The sequence below is a fragment of the Desmodus rotundus genome, chromosome 7 (genome assembly GCF_022682495.2).
Source record: "Desmodus rotundus isolate HL8 chromosome 7, HLdesRot8A.1, whole genome shotgun sequence".
In the NCBI taxonomy this organism is placed as follows: domain Eukaryota; kingdom Metazoa; phylum Chordata; class Mammalia; order Chiroptera; family Phyllostomidae; genus Desmodus; species Desmodus rotundus.
In genome coordinates this window covers 909,489-917,579 of record NC_071393.1, presented here as the reverse complement: position 1 = coordinate 917,579, position 8,091 = coordinate 909,489, and the positions used below count along the sequence as shown (strand labels likewise).

At 46.1% G+C, this 8,091-nt stretch overlaps 1 long non-coding RNA gene across 1 annotated transcript; it reads left to right on the top strand.

The window, feature by feature from the left end:
• The first annotated feature begins 194 nt into the window (after nucleotides 1-194).
• Nucleotides 195-2,135, top strand: LOC123480420 (uncharacterized). The gene is made up of 4 exons (XR_006656429.2): nucleotides 195-510; nucleotides 784-892; nucleotides 1,489-1,554; nucleotides 1,792-2,135. It is a non-coding gene; the product is annotated as an uncharacterized lncRNA (long non-coding RNA).
• Nucleotides 2,136-8,091: the final 5,956 nt, after the last annotated feature.

The following is an 8,091-nucleotide window of genomic DNA, read 5'->3' as shown; positions in this document are numbered from 1 at the left end:
GGGGCAGAGAAGCTACAGATGCTGACGGCAGAGAGGGCGGGGGCCTGGTGGGAAGGGGGGGGGCGGGGCCTGGTGGGGAAGGGGCGGGGCCTGGTGGGGAGGGGCGGGGCCTGGTGGGGAGGGGTGGGGCCTGGTGGAGAGGGGTGGGGCCTGGTGGGGGCAGGGTCTTTTCGGCTGTAGGTCAGGGGCGGCTCCCCGCGAGTTGTACTCTGATCGCCTCTTGGCCGGGCCAGCCGGATGTACCATTTGACCCTTCTTGATTTGTTTTTGTGTTTGTGCTTTCACACTCATTTTATTTCTTTTTTTTAGGTTTTATTTATTTGTATTTAGAGAGAAGGGAAGGGAGGGAAAAAGAGAAACATCCATGTGCGATTGGTTGCCTCTGGCACAACCCCATAGAACTCAAAATGGCCTGAGGTGGGAATATGCAGATTTTCATCCCTGATCTGTGACACTGGCAGTTCGGACAGGCTAAAGAGAAGCCCTAAAGTGCTTCCTTCAAGTGAAAAAGTGAGTCCAGCACAATAATATATTTAAAGACCGAGAGGACACATTCCCATTTTTATTACAGCATACTGTTATAATTGTTCTATTTTGCTAGCTGTTAATCTCTTACTGTGCCTAATTTATAAATTAAATTGTATCATAGGTAAATGTAGGTATACAGATAACCATCCACTGGGGGTCTGTCTCGGAACAGATCCCCGCGGATAAGAACGGGCCACTGTAATCCACTGAGGGCAGGGGTTTTTGCCCACTTTACTAATTTTCTCTGACACTTAGGATGGAACCTAGCACATATGAGGCGTTTCCTAAATGTGCTGAATGAATGAAAAAGTTCTGCGTGGTGAACTTCACATTCTTCGTTTGCAGAATGAGTACATTCTCCCAGGTATACTAATGGCATAGGTTTACAAGGGTTCACCTGTACACACAGCTCGACCTCAGCCTCTCACGACCCCTGCGAGGAGGCCTGTGGCTGTCACCCCCCAGGGAAACCTACTGCTCAAAGGTCTATGATAACTCGCCCAAAATGACACTTGCGGCCAGGAGAGCAGAGTTTGAGTTTGATCGCCAGCAAGGCTCCTGCCTATTTTAAAATTCTGTGGTTCTCATTTAATTTATTTTTATTGTACTTAATGTGATAGTAGGGGAAGTTTTAAGGGTCCACTTCCATTCGGACCCCTAAAAAATCGAGCGTGATTGTCAATTGACCGCAGCAGTGTTTGATCTCACCGTAAGCTGAAGACTGAGTTAGAACTTACTGTCCTTCGATCATGCACGCAGGGTGTAAACTTAAATGAGAGTGCAGCTTTTAAGGTTTTGGAAATGCATTAGCATAGAAACAGGCTGCCCATTTTTAAAGTTGTATGTATTGATTTGAGAGAGAGAGAGACAGAGACAGAGGAAGGGACAAAGAAAAACATCGCTTTATTGTTCCGCTTATTTATGCATTCATTGGTTGTTTCTTGTATGTGCCCTGACCAGGAATCGAACCCACAGCTTTGGCATATTGGGATGATGCTCTCTCACCAACTGAGCTAGCCGGCCAGGGTAAGTTGGCTACCCTTTTAAAGATGAGGCCCAATACACAATCTGGAAATGGTTTCATGAGGTTACATGTTGTATGAGTTAGTCTCCTGTGGCTCTTATAACAAATCACCACAAACTTAGTGCCTTAAAATAACACAAATTTATTATCTTACAGTCATGGGGTGAGATATCTCAATAGGCTAAAGTCAGCCTTTTCTGGAGGCTCCAGGAAAGACTCTGTTTCCTTCCTTCCTCTAGCTCCTGGAAGTGCCCACATTCCGTGGCTCGTGGCCCCTTCCTCATCTTCAGAGACCACAGAGCAGCATCACTGTGACCTTTCTTCATGGAACACCTTCTCCACAGACCACAGCCCGTCCACTTAGAAGGACCCACGTGATTAGACTGGCCCACCTGGATAACCTCTCCATCTCGAGGTCCACTGATAATCACATCTGCAAAGCCCCTTTGCCACAGGTGACAGAGTCAAAGTTTCCTTGGACACCTGTGGTGGCCACTATTCTGCCCACTACACATACCATTGGCTCATTTTTCAAAGAATTATTTAATGTATTCATTTGTGGGAATGAAAATAAAACAGGATGAAACCCTTTTGACCTATATGACTCACGACTTTCATTTTAGCACTGATGTTATCCAAGACAAAAAAAAAGAAAAAAGACTTGATACACCTCAATCAAGTCACTTCCAAGAAGCCACCTTTTGAACTAAGGGGCTGAAATGGCACTTGGGGATGAAAAGAGGCACATATCCCCACTAATCAGGAAAAGCAAGACATGTTTTCCAACTTCCAGGAAAACAAATAGGAAGTACACATTCCTTTGACCTGCAGTTCCTCGTGAGGAATCTGACATACCATAATAATAAAAGCCCAGCATGCAAACATAACAGGTTAAGGATATGCGCCCCACGTCATTTCAGTGGGAAAAAGCTAAAACACACCAGCATGTCACCACCTGCCACCACCAGGTAGTGGCAGGTTCAAATACTAGGGGAGTCACTGTGGGGTGACGATTAGGTGAGGCGGACGGAAATGTGGGAAGACACATGGCCCTGTGCACCACCAGCCTCCATCCGAGTGAGGAGACGGGCCGTGGGGATCAATACCGGGAAACAGCGCTTGCACAGCCTTAAGCTAGCACCCAGTTCTGGGCCGTCCTAACAAAGCTGGCCGTGAATTTGTATATGTGTGTGTATATATATATAATCAAGTTAAGATAAGGTCAGTAGGGTGGGGTCCTTCTAAGAAGAACAGGTTCAGACACACACACACACATAGAGGGACGGCCACGTAAGGACAGGAAGGACGCTGTTCATTGTCGGAGAAGGATGGTGGAGCCGTGCCTCCACGCCCAGCAACACCAGACACTGAGGGAAACGCCTGGGCCAGTGTCCCCAGAGCCTTCACAGAGAGCATGGCCCTGCCAACACCTTGATTTGGGAACTCCAGAACTGTGACAGAATAAGCTTATTTTCGGGCACCCAGTCTGTGGTATTTTGTTATGGCGGCCCTGGGAAACCAGTGCACCCTGTAATTACCTTATAAATAGCACAGTTATGTTGTTGCGCTGGTGAGTACTATGTCTTATAGGAGTCAGTTTAGTAAAAGCAAGCATTGAAAATGTGTCTCAATTTTGAAACCCCGCAAAAATACATACTGGAGTTTTTATACATATACTTTCAAACTCATGTGTTATCTATATATCCATATATAAGTATCTATCTGTATACGGATATAAGTACCCTATATAGACATAGATACTATACAGATACTATACTATGTATCATATGGATTCTAGGTCTACATCTATCTCTCTATATCTGGAGGTAAATACAAATATGTAGATATCTAAAGATAGATACATAGATCCTAGGAAGCATCCCAGGCCTTTCTCAACCTCTAGAAAGTCCTGCTATGTCCCATTATATACTTTTGTGTCCTTCTAACATTTTCTATCCTCTTTTCTTAGACCAGACTTTCCTGCAGTGACATGGGACACAGAATGCAAGTCTCTTTCACAGAGAGCATCTGTCTTGTCCTGGACTGCCAAGAGTCTGCTTTTAAAGTCCCTCTTGCTAAAAGGAAGCCACCATTGTCCTTAACACAAGGGCCCCATGTACCCCCCCTCAGACACTTGTTTATACAGACACTCAGCCAGAGTGCAAGCCCCTCCCAGCCTCCACGAGCTCGTCTCCTCCAGCCACACGCTTCCCTGCTGTCCCAACGACTCCAGGCCAGGTCTGCCTCAGGGCCTTTGCACTGGCCAGTCCGTCTCCCTTCAGCCATCTGTGTGGCTCCTTCCCTCCCCTTCAGCAGGTCTTGGCTCAGATGTCATTGTGTCAGGGAAGGCCTGATGGTTACCACGCCACCGCTGTCACCCCTTCCTCTGACCTCACGTATCTTCTTTACCTGCTGCAACGTTCACCTTAGCTATCAGCACTGTCTCATCCGTTTTACTTACTTACAAGTTTGTTTCCTGTTTCTTCCTTCTAGAATGCAAGCTCCGTGAGGCCAGGTCTGTTTTGTCACTGCCCCTGTCCTTAGAGAGCACCTGGTACATAGTAGGTGCTCGATAAATATTACCGGAGTGGATGAAGGAGTCTGTATTTTTTCATCACTGTGTCTTAGACTCAATAAGCTAGAGCTTGTGAGCTCAAACACTTCAGAGCTCAGGCAGACGAGCGAGTAGAGCAGGCTGAGTGTCAGGGGACAAGGGCCCAAGGACACTAAGAGTCCTGTCGAGGTTTAATGGGGAACAGCAAACCCAGGGGCTAAAGGCAGAGTTTGACTCATTAGCTGGGGGGGTAGGGTCAGTGGCTATTTACCTCCAGATGGTTGTGGACAGGCAAGAAATCAGGCCCAATGCCTTCCAATCCCGATTTTTTAAAAAAGAAACCAGACATTTAGATTTTTATGTAAAATAACCTAAATTTTTTGTATTAGCTACCTGTTGCTGTGTAGCCAATTACATGAGAAGTTAATGGCTTGAAATGGGAATAAGCAGTATTATCTCAAAGAGGTTCTGTGAGCTAGGAAATCAGGAGTGACTTACCTGGGAAGTTCTGCCTCGGTTCTCATGAATCTGCAGGTACGACACAGGCCAGGGCTGCAGCCATCAGAGGCTTGACCGGGGCTGGAGGAGTGGCTCCCAGCGGCACCTGCTGATGGCTGGCAAGTTCAGACAGCTCTTTGCAGGGGGCCACAGCTCCACATCACAAGAATCTGTCCATCAGCTGTGCTTGTCCCCACAACGGGGTCACTGGCTTCGTCCACAGTGAGTGACCCCAGACAGCGAGGTAGAAGCCACAGAGCCTCTGTGGCTTCGTCTCAGCCGACCCACCATCCATTCAGACACATGTCCTTTGTTGGAAGTGAGTCACTGACTCAGCCCACACTCGAGAAGGGGAGAATTTGGCTCAACCTTCTGAAGTGAGAAGTATCAGAGAGTGAGTGGGCTTATTTCAAGACCATTGCACTTTAAAATGCTGGCACCTAGTTCAGACAGAGAGGGTGGCGTGACCCACTCCAGAACAGGGCAAGCCACGTCCCCGAAGGCTGGATCGCATTCCTGGCACTGTTCAGGTCTTTATATGAAAAAGACTATATGGCATGAATTTATGACATCTCTCCATTTTCCTTTTAAAGAAAATTATTTCCATGCTAAAGCTAAAAAGTGGCATGTAATCAATGTAATCACTGCCTGAACGTACTCGCTGTGTAGAAAACTAACTGAGTGTCAGATAAGGGACCGATCTCTTGCAATAAGTTACCAATATCACCAGCTAGACTGATGAATGAATCAGACAATGAAATCTTCAAGAATAGTTTCCGTATTGGTTTGCAAACTCAACCAAGTTAGGGCAACACACAAATAAAAAAGCTTAGCCCTGTATTTGGCAAATGAGCAATTTGTTCAATAGCAGTCTCCAACATGAGAGCATATTATTAAAATTCTAATAAGGGTGTATATTTAAACCACTATTTAATATTATTATTATTATTAGAACTCAGTGCTGCTTTCTGATTGCTCTCTCTGTATTCAGATGAGGTTAAGAGTAATTCACTGGACAATTCAACAAATATCAACGGAGCAGCTGTTACACGCCAGGCGCTGTGCTAGATACCTTGAATACCGGGCCAAACAAGGTACTTTGTTTATTCTAATGAGGGAAAGAAAGATAAAAAAGCAAGCTGGTAAATAATTAAGAAGATATTTTCAGTGAGCAGTGAGAGCCTCGGAGAAAACGAAACACGGGCCGACATGGCAGTGGCTGGCCTGTCAGAAAGGGTGGTCAGGGTGCGTCCACCTGAGAAGGTGACTTTAGAGCTGAGAACTGCAGGGTGAGATGGAGCCAGTCGGGCAAGGATGTGGAGCCAAATGCCGTTTAGGCAGACAGACCAGTAAGTGCAAAGGCCCTGTGGCAGGAACAAACTTGGCCAAGGTAAGATTCAGAAAGGCTTGTGTGGTTCCAACAGAGTGACAGGGACAGAGGCACGAGCAGGGCAGGACGGCAGGCACAAGCAAGCTCATGTAGGACCTGACTGGCCACAGAGTTCATGTGTCTAAGTGACACATGACAGAAAACCAGTGCAGAGCTGAAGAGGGGAGCATGGTTTTACGAAGATACCTCTGCGCCTCCTGATAAGAGGCTGAGAGACACAGGACACCACATCTGTACTATCCCGACCCCCCAGCTGCACAGCCTGAATCTCATCCTGAGGAAGCGTCAGACAAGTCCAAACAGAGAGACGCTCTCCAACAGAGCTGGTCCACAAGATGCGCAGCGAAAGTGGCAAGGTCATGAACTACCAAGGCAAAGGTGCTGTTCGGGATTGAAAGAGACTGCAAAGCCAGGAGAGTCAAAAGAACCAAGTGAAAACTGGGTGGATCCTGCAGCAGGTAAAGCAGGGGGAGACGACTGGCTGCAAAGTCTGGAGATTAGCTCCTGCGATGTAACCTCACGGACTTCTGGATCCCCACGTGCACAGTGCTTACGGAACAGAGTGTCCCCTGTTTTAAGGATGCACTGAGGGGCATCCTGTTTGCAGTTACTCTCGAACATCTCGGATGGGAAAATTATATATATGATATATCTAGAAATCATATATATATCACCTAAATTTACATTATGTGTGTGTATGTATATAGAGAGAGAGGAGACAAGGAGAGAATGGTAAAGCTGATGATAAAGTAAGCAAGGGCAGTATCTGGGGACATAAGCAGTAATGAATGCTGAAATTCCCTGTGCTATTTTTGCAACTCTTTTTCACTTCTGCACACATTTCTTTGTGTGTTTGGTGGCAGTATTTCGAACTACAGGTTAAGCGTGGGTTTTCAGCCCGTGTTGGACAGCAAAGTTGAGCCTCTCTGAACTCAACCTTTGGCAGTTGGAAGAGCGTGGGTAGTTTTATTGGGAAAAGCATTCTGTCTGACAGTTTGTATTTTCCTGGTTTTCACTGTGGTCCTTAAGATGCTGATTTTTAGAAGCTGTAGAATAGGGCCAGTTAAAGACACCCTCAGCTAAGGAACAAACCACCCAGAAGGCTGGGTGTGAGAAGAGCTATTATTCTTGGTTTGATGTATTTCCCCAGGGTGTTTTGGTGGAAATACTTTTTAACTACCAAAGGTATAAACACTGGCGTTGTCACCACCCAGAATTACACAATGGTTAATGTCACATCTGTTTCCATGGCCTTAAAAACACTAGAACATGGCAGCTCAGGTCTTCTTTGCCCTGTCTGCCCTGTTCCATCACCTTCCTTCCCCGCCGTCGGTCAAAGCAACGGCTGTCAGTATTCAGTCTCTATCCTTACAGACACCTTGCACAAATTTACATAGACCCAAGAAATAACATGGTTTCATGTGTTTGTAAAGACATATACGATTATATATAATTTCTATATATAAAATTATATTCTGTATTATTAGATTATATAAAGCTACTTTCACATCTGTCTTGAACTAGCTTTTTTTCTCAACATCATCCTTTTGGGATCTACTACCCTTGTGACATAGATGCACTTTATTCCTTTCACATGCTGTACAGTCATCCATAATATAGACAGAACATATTTTTACTTACACATTTCCCTACTGGACATTTATGTAAATTCCATTTTATCAGGTCACAGTGAGCATTCGGTAAGGTCTATTTTTTGTTATTACAGTGTCACAGAGAGCATTATGATTCGAGTCTCCCTGTGTGCATGTGGGAGTTTAACTCCAACGCACCTCCCTAGAAATGAACACACAGAGCCCTGAGCTCTGAGCATTTGTGTTTCGTTAGTTTCTGCTCTCCCAGAGGCCAAGCCAATTTACACTCCCACCAGCAGCATACCGATCTGCTCGGTGTTTCCCAGGGGCCTTTGGGGCACCCGCACTGAGCTCCCAGCAGGTAGATGCTCAGAGGGATTGTGCCCGATTTGCGTCACTTGGGTTCCCAACAGACTTTACCTGCAAGTGCGCTTAGGACTAGTGGCTAAATCCTCGGTCATTTGGATTCTCCTGCCCCGGGAAGTCCCCACAGACCTTTTCTGAG